The sequence below is a fragment of the Megascapheus bottae genome, chromosome 24 (genome assembly GCF_031878675.1).
Source record: "Megascapheus bottae isolate mThoBot1 chromosome 24, mThoBot2.hap1, whole genome shotgun sequence".
Lineage (NCBI taxonomy): Eukaryota > Metazoa > Chordata > Mammalia > Rodentia > Geomyidae > Megascapheus > Megascapheus bottae.
In genome coordinates this window covers 15,722,096-15,731,156 of record NC_143532.1, presented here as the reverse complement: position 1 = coordinate 15,731,156, position 9,061 = coordinate 15,722,096, and the positions used below count along the sequence as shown (strand labels likewise).

At 37.1% G+C, this 9,061-nt stretch overlaps 1 long non-coding RNA gene across 1 annotated transcript; it reads left to right on the top strand.

Annotated features, from left to right (window-relative positions):
* The first annotated feature begins 497 nt into the window (after nucleotides 1-497).
* LOC150047044 (uncharacterized) lies at nucleotides 498-4,109 on the top strand. Its single transcript, XR_016539491.1, has 3 exons — nucleotides 498-626; nucleotides 868-1,051; nucleotides 4,006-4,109. It is a non-coding gene; the product is annotated as an uncharacterized LOC150047044 (long non-coding RNA).
* The last annotated feature ends 4,952 nt before the right edge of the window (nucleotides 4,110-9,061 follow it).

The following is a 9,061-nucleotide window of genomic DNA, read 5'->3' as shown; positions in this document are numbered from 1 at the left end:
GAGCTGGATAGTCTGGAAGGCTGGATGGTCACTAAATTGGAGGCAAATCCCAAGACCTGAAAAATGGGACTAAGTTTTGAAATGAGGGGAGGGCTGGTAAAGTGATGCCTATCACTCACTCACTCAGAACCCAAATATGGGGTGTGGTCCCACACCCTGGTTTTTTAAAGCCTACAGCACAAGAGGTCCTAAGGAATTGGCCTGAGAGAACCTCTTAGGATCACTCAGTAACTGTTCATAGTCTTGAACATTCTCCAATGCAGCTGTGAAGACACTCCCTGGAGCTAGCCTTGTCCTGTACCCAAAGTGGATGGAGTAGATAAAGGAGAGGTTGGTGGTAGGGCTGTTCTAATGCAGACTCCACCCAGTCTTCCTGGATGGCAATGAGGTGGTCACGCCCAATGTCCTTCCTCTGTCTATCTCTGACCAATGGGATACAGGAATGGAGGTCACGCCCATGTTCCATGTTGCCTAGCACCAGTGGTTTTTCCCCCCGTTTTGGCTCAAGCCATCATCAGTGGTTGAGGGTGGCGAGGATTAGGTGTGGTGACTGGGAGAATGCAGGTGGTTTCAGACATCCTGTAAAGAGGAGGAGATCTTGTTAGTGGTGATTCTGAGAAATAGAGGTGATTTCAGTGAACTTGAAACGTGGCCCCATCACTTTCTAAGTCCCAACCTTGGGCTGTCCAAGCAAACAAAAATAGGAAAAAAAAGACAAATATCACGGGATTATAAATTGAGCAATGCAGAGACCAAAGACCACACTGTCCCTGAGCCTCCCTCAGGGTCTTTTGCTCTGCCAGGGTCTTTTGCACAGACACTGAAATCCGTAAGAGCATGTCCGAAGTCCCTCTTCTTCTTCAATAGTGAATCCCAAGTAATGGACGAGTCGGTACTGCTGGAGAAAGAGAACTGGAGAACAATGCTGGAGGAAGTGAGGAAATCAGGGTGGGAGAGAAACAGTATTGCAGAGGACCTGACTGTGGAGAGACAAGATCTAGCAGCTTTTGGATGAGCCATCAGAGAGGAGAAAGACCAAGAAATGAAGCAGGTGTGTTAACCAGACACCAGCCTGGTGGGAATAAGAAAGTGGGCAGAGTTGCCATCCCTACACCTAGACTCCTGAATGTCCATCTCAGGCCCAGGTACAACTGCAGGCTGAAGCCAGCCCCTTGCATAAGGTAGAGGAACACCATTACATTCAAATACAGGAAAACCCAGAGCTTCAGTCTCCAGAAACTGGGGCAGCAGGAATGGCTGGGTCTCCTGGCATAGTAGCTTGAAGTATGGAATCAGTATAGCCAGGATTCTGGAGCATTTTCAAAAATCACTGCATAGTTTAAAATGTCATATTGAGAATACTGAAATGAGAAAATAATAATAAAAATCTATGTTAAGTAAGAAACCATTATTTTGCTGAATGTTTGAGTCAAGGGAAAGAAAAAAAAAATATTGAAGACAATTAGTGTCCTGAGACTGGAACAAATGCACCAAATGGAACACAGAACTATAATCCAAAAATAAAAAATATAAAACTATGAAATATCACATATCTCAATTATTTCAGTGATATATATATATATAGTGGTGTATGTTGGATATTATTGCTCAAATAAAATTTAAAAATCAGCAAATTTCAATACTTCAAAAAAAAAACCTGAAGAGAAAAATGATATTTTTAGTGTAGTTGATAGAAAAACTCTACTTTAAATATATTTACTAATGCTAACCTCATAATTAGGCTCCTGGAAATTTAAAGAAATCAAGTAAGAAATAAATAGCATTTTAAGCAATATTCTGTTAACATTAGTGAAATTCCATGTACATTTTGGGCATAGTTTAATCATTTTTCCTACAATAAGTTGGAATGTCAATAAACTTTTGATTCAAATAAACATATGAATATTTAAAACTATTCTGGATGATGCTGTTTTGTGATTAAAATGGAGTGATGCATCTGGTGAGCAAGTATTCTACCAAGTGAGCCTCAACACTTATTTTTTGTATTCTGCCTTTAAGAAATTTTCTCCCTAATTAAATCCAAGCTAGACACAAATCTCAGTTTTCCCATTCCCCATTTTCTGGGATTACAGGTAAGTATACCATCACACCCAGCTCATAAAAACCCATTTTGACAACATGAAAATAATTTTTATTCATGTTCATTATCTTTAAAACTGTGATACTCTAGTGTGAATATCTGAATTTATTACCCTTTTTTCCTTTGCTACTTAATAGGCATCTTGAAATATATGTTATTTTTAGAGTTGTTTTATAGTCAGAGCAAAATTGAAAATACAGCTCTGACATATCTCAGAGCCCATGCACACAGCCTTCTCTATAATCACCTGTGCTACATTTGTTACAATTGGTTACCTGCATAAGCACTTCAGTATCCCCCATGTCTTAAAAAATTTGTTATCCTTTTAAATATTTTAATTTTTCATGTCTTATATATATGTATATATATAATGGATGATAGATATTTCGTGCCTTATATTCTGTATCTCTACTTGTAACTTACCAGAGATTGGAGCTTAAGAAGTCATGCAGAATAAGTAATTCAATATTCATATTTGTGTTTTATGTTAAAGGTACTTAAAAAAAAACTCTAAAGAAAAGAAAGCAAGTATAGTCTCCCTTCTGCAGTAGTTCTTATTTACTTATTTTAGGGAAGGTGTAAAATGTTCCATATTCAAATTAAGTCTCAGGATATTCATTGTCTAGTGTTCTTTTCTATTTATCTAGACTATAATATTGGTTATCAAATTGTGCTTGCAATGATATAGCTATCTTTATTAAATATCAAAGTATTAAAAATAGCTGATTGCATTCTGGGCAATGCATTATTTTCCTTAGGATTTTTTTAAAAAATTGTCTCAATATTGAATTCATGTCCCTGCTAAATAATAACTACAGATGGTAATATGTTTCATTTATTTTGAAATAGAACTTCCTTTTATTTCATTATCTGATTATTGTATTAGACAAACAGCTACCCTTCCCCACTGTAGCCTTCATGTTTAAATAATAGAATTTATTTAGATTTGAGCCCACAAAACATTTTCAATATAATATCATGACTCTGAATATCAATGAGAGGTAGTTGTTGAATAAGGATTTCATGATCTTGTAGGTTTAAAATGTATTGATTCATGAGTTCTTGGATACTAATTAATATAGAATGCAGTGACTTCAACAAGACTAGCATAGCAGAAAAACTTGTAAAGCAAGATGATATAAATGCTGTGCATGTAATCTATAGTGGTGCTATTTGGAAATACAGATGTCATTCGCCTTGTTTAAAAGAAAGATGAAAATGTAGAAATGTTCATGTTAGGTAGAGAACCATCAGATAAAGTCCCTCTTGGTGGTCTAAGAGACATAGCTGAAGAAATCAGTGTGAAAGGCAGTCAAGCTGATGTGATCCCTAGAAGGCAGCCTCCCAAGACATGAAAAGAATGAAACAAGCATCAGTTGGTGGAATATATCCAGTATTTGAAACACCTCCAGAATGTTTAAACCTATTTGCATTACTTGTGAATGTATTTTCTCTCATATAAGATTTAAAATTCACTATCAGTGTTTTCTCAAAATGTATGACAGATCTCTATGTTGGATTGGCACTCAACATATGGTTTATTCTGAATGCATTAAAACTGTATAAAATCTAACCATCCATGACTATGGTATGTAGCTGCTCATGATTAAGTCTGCTTTTATGTCCCTTGATTGATTGCATTTTTCACTCCTGTTTTTCACTTTTGTCAAAGTAAACTATATAGGAAATGAGAAAATCAACAGATAATATAAAAGTACAGTTATATTAAATACCTCTGGATGTCTGAGAATAATTCATGGATTTGAAAAATTAGGTCCAAGTAAACCTATAATCCTCATTATAATATAAATCTCTAGGTAAAAATTCATATATGGTGGTTATGTACATCTCTCTTTTCTCCAGTTAATTATAATTGCTGTACATATTCTTTGTCTTCCTTTCAGTGATTACAATCTCTGAGGTTGAAGAAAGGACTTTGCCCAAGAGGATCAACTGTTTCCATTTCCTTTGCATCAAGGATTAATAGCTCCAAATACACTTGTTATGTCCCCACTATTCTCAGGTATTTTTAGTTGTTTCTTATGCTCTGAGTTTGAATTATTTGAAACATGAAATATGAAGCGTTTGCCAATTCCTACAAGTAACTTTCTTCCCATAGAGTTCTGTATCTGGCGTGCTATGAACTTCTGATATCTTAAGGTAATATTTAGATTAATATCCCCCCTCTCCCCTCTCTGTCTCTCTCTCTGTCTCTCTCTGTCTCTTTCTCTCTCTGTCTCTCTGTCTCTCTCTCTGTCTCTCTCTCTGTCTCTCTCTCTGTCTCTCTCTCTGTCTCTGTCTCTCTGTCTCTGTCTCTGTCTCTGTCTCTCTGTCTCTCTGTCTCTCTCTCTCTCTCTCTCTCTCTCTCTCTCTGTCTCTGTCTGTCTGTCTCTCTCTCTCTCCCCCTGTCAACTTGTTGAACACAGGGATTGACCATTGTCCACATTAACCCTGTCTCACTCTGGAGCCACATTGCCACTTCTGGTTTTTGAGGGTTAATTGTTGAAAAGAGTTTCAAGGATTTTCTGTTCTGGCTGGCTTTGCATGGGAATCTTCAGATCTCAGCCTCCTGTGTAGCAAGAATTATGGGTGTGAGCCACTGGAGCTTGGCAAACTATTTCTTTAATCAGTTAAGTTTCTCCTCTCGTCATCAAGGAAACTTTGCACTAATCATGTTCATAAACACATAACACACTGACAGTGAACTTATTATTGTATCCTTTATCTATTCTATTGTCAGTCCTGGGGCATAAACTCAGAGTCTGGGCCCTGTCCTTGAGTTTTCTCAAGGCTAATGCTCTACCATTTGAGCCACAGCAACACTTCTGGCTTTTTCTATGTATGTGGTAACTGAGGAATCAACCCCAGGGCTTTGTGCATGCTAGACAAGCACTCTACCACTAGGCCAAACTCCCAGCCCTTCTAAAGAGATCTTCTTAAATCTTTCTTATGATGCTGTGGATTTCATAGATGTTTCAACTTTGTTAGCAGGGCTAGAAGAAGATCAGAAGTAAGAAGGGAAACAGAAATCCACACTCATTTTTCATCTATCAAGAGGAAGGTGACTGCTTGAGAATACTAATCTGTGCTCTGGGAAGAAGTGAAAAAATCAGATTCACATGTTGGAGTAAAATAACAAAGTGGGTTGAAATTAAGGTTTCAAACAAGATACTCAAATATACAAGTGGAATGAGAAAAGACTCACTAAGAAAGGTGTTTCAGAAGCTGTGCTATGTGTACTAGGAATCTAATTATGCATCCAGGTTTTTCCCCCAGATCTTCCTTTGGGCTCCCCACAAACAAACACAAACACCTATTAATGTCATAATGAGAAAGTGAATACACTTCTTAGGAGAGTACTTGTTGTTTCACCTACTTGCTATGGTAGTGGAATCAAGCTTACTTTTGCTAATTAGTCCTTTGCATGTGCTAGAACTCTAAATGCATCTGTAAAGAGAGCTGAAATATTCATGTAAGGAAGGTGCTGTAATTTGATTTCCTCAGCACTCCAGTGTTTCATAAACATCCATGTGCATTTGGGAAGCCCTGGCATTGGTTTGGTTTCTCACTTCCCCTTCTCTCTTATAATACCATCGCATGATCTGGGATATGACCTCGTAGTGGTAATTATGAAATGATGTTGTAAATTATCATCCAAGTGCATTATTGGTGATAAGAATCTTTTAGATTTTACTACACAAATTATAGTTCATTTGTGGAAAAAAGTGCATCAGGAATCTTTAATTTTATGTATTAAGGACTTCTCTGTAGCATATTTTTAATTTTCTGATTAAAATTAAATGGGAACAAATAAACAGGGAAAATAGAGTGATAAAAATTCTTCATAAATATCATGTTCAGATCTTTTGGCAAAGAGAAGGCTATGACTACTAATGTTTAATTGCACCTTGAAGCCTGAATTCATATGGAGCTACTTTAATCTATTGGAATTGATCCCTGTATTTGCAATGAAGAGTCTAGATTTGTAGATCTCTCAAGGAAGGAATTCTAGTCTGCTGTATTAAATGCTTCAGAGAGCTCAACTCAAATGAATCAAGCTTTGAGAACAAAGCAGATTACAACTTGATGAGTAGCTAGCACTTAGAATATGGTGAAGATTAGAATAGAGATTGTCATTTAACTGTGAACGAAGAAAGGTGATTTGTAACATCTAGGATTGGTACCAATTTTAGCATAAGAAAAGCTAAGACTCAAATAGATGAGAAAGCAGAGTAATATATACTAAGAATAGTAAAAAGATGTGCAAGAAAAGAAATGTCTCATGTTATGGACAGGGTGAGGTCAAGGGAAAGCAATACAGACAGAGGCATTCCCATGTATTTACATACACATGAAACCAGGTAAATTACAGTGATGAGTGGGAATGAGAAAAATGGAGAAACATAATCAAAGAGGAGGCATTGATCAACATGCACTATAATCACAAACTAACATACTGGATTGAAACCCCTTTGTATAACTATGTGGAAATAATAAATTTTATTTAAACTATTTAAAAATCATCTCAAATCTTTTCAAGGATAGTCTCAGAAAACCATCTTGTGGATACACACACACACACACACACACACTCACATACACAGGAGCTCACAGACATGCTTGCACACATTCTGATCTTAAGTGAGTCTTTAGAATAGTATTTCAGGTCTTTAGCCGATGTGTATCCTTCCAATCAGAGAGGATAGAAATCATTAGTGTTCAATTAAGAGATGCGGTATTAACAATTGTCGTACAGGACACAACAGAAGTCAAATAAAATCTTCTAGTCTGGAGAAAGTATATGGTCCAATGCCTATTTTATTATAACGTACACCCAGCTTACATGCTCCATTACCAACATAGTTCACACTAGAGAAAGTCACAGCTAGACTTATGTCCTGCACAGCCAAAATAGTTAATGTTCTCTGCAAAGTTTACAAAAGTCACTCCCAAAATAAATGGTATTTTAGTTTTTACTCTGGCCACATAAATGAATAAGGGTGATAATGACATTCTCATTATTTTAGGAGCATATTTGCATTTGTAATGATACATCTCCTAGCAGGCACCAAAACCATAGAGACAACTGTCTGAATTAATTATATTTGTTTGGCTGATTAGATAAAAAATGCGAACATAAACTGCACATCAAACTACTTTAAGATTATTTAATCCTTCTCTTGAAAGGGAAATAGGTCTCTGAATTTGTTCTTTATAAGCTCCAAAAGGAAAAATAAAATAGATCCTTAAATCAGGCAGCTGAAATGGTTTTTTAAAAATTAACCCCCTCAAAAAAATCTTGCATTTTCTCAAGAGTCTGCAAATAAGTATATCAATCTACATAATAGCAGGATTTGTTTATTAATTTGCCATCATCTCCTAGATTAGGCTACTCAATTTTCATGAGCCACTTCCCCATACTTCTATCGGAAGTGCAGCTTAAACTGTGTCCATTTAGCTAGCAGCAACTTTGAAGTGCGGATAAGTGCAGTTAAATTCTTCTCCCTGAATTTTTCCAGGCATGCAATTAGCTTCGCAGATATGCTATGTCCACACCTTCCCTTTAATGATCACCGAGGCCTCCTTAAACACAGCAACCTCTCTCCTTTCCTCCTTGTCCATGCCGACTGCCAGCCCACCTTTGCTTTTGTTAAGTTCTATAATGGAGTCCAAATGTGGCTGAAGCCTGTTCAAAGCTGAGAACAGTTCTGTAAGGTGGGCTTCACTTATCAAAAAAGAATAATGCTCAGAGTAGGAACGGTTGCCCAAAGCTTTAGCATGTCTCATTTACACTTCTCCCCTTTATCTCACCGCACTTGAAAATAGGAACTGAATCCCCCTCTTCACTGCTTAAACACTTCTGATGATTGCGTATAATTTAGACTATGCAAGTTGGCTACAATCCATTGCCCAAGTAGATCTCCTATTCTCCATATCTAGCAGGTTCATATCTATTGTAAATATAGACATCTGCATCCATGTCTCTCTATCATCTTGCCTTCGTCCTATAGAAAAATGCATTCATCTATGCCATCTGACTTGACAGTGTTATCATAGAGATATATTTTAATGCCACTGTTACAACTGTCTACTTTTTTCTTGGCTGAAAACAATTCTACCGAATCTCTAAATGGCAGTGAGCCAGGGGAAAGAGGCGATGCTTCAGTGTGTGTGTGTGTGTGTGTGTGTGTGTGTGTGTGTGTGTGTGTGTGTGTGTGTGCTGAAGATAAAAGGAAACAGTAATTAACAGCAATTAAACTTTGAGTAAAATGGAGCGGCTGTACATATGGCTTGAAATCTGTATCAGGCCACTGCAGAACAAAGGAGATTATTTTGGAACAAGATTTTGTTATAACAGAAAAAGACTAGATAGGATCCCTAAATGGGCATCATAAGCCTTTTATTCCAACTTCCAACAGCAAAGTCAAGGATGGAAAGTAAAAAAGTGAGGGCAGATGCTTCGATGGGAAATCATTCGTTTCATAGCTCAAGGTGCATTGTACACCTACATTGCTGTGTTAGCAATATTCACACTGGTTGCATATAATTTAATTTACACTGATTTACTTTCCCCAAACAACATTAATCTAAAATGAATTTATATATTAAACCCAATGAGTCGGCTTCCTGGAGGATGGTTTGCCAGAGGTAAACTCCCTAGGTGTTTAATCAAACAGATTTAGGGTGCCAGGACACCCTTACTTCAAGAGACCACACCCATCACATTTTATACCCAATAAGCATCATAGCATAACAGTGGTATACACAGGCATGTGGCTCATTTGCTTTCCCAGTCCTGCAGGTGCCTGACAAGAGCTTCTGGTCTCTGTCATTGTCCATGATTATGGAGGCAGTATGATGTTTATTCCTAGGTAATTGTGACTCTGGAGTCCAGTTACTACTTAGTACATATCACTTTTCAACCACTGTGAGTCTTAAAAATTGTAAGCTGAAATATGA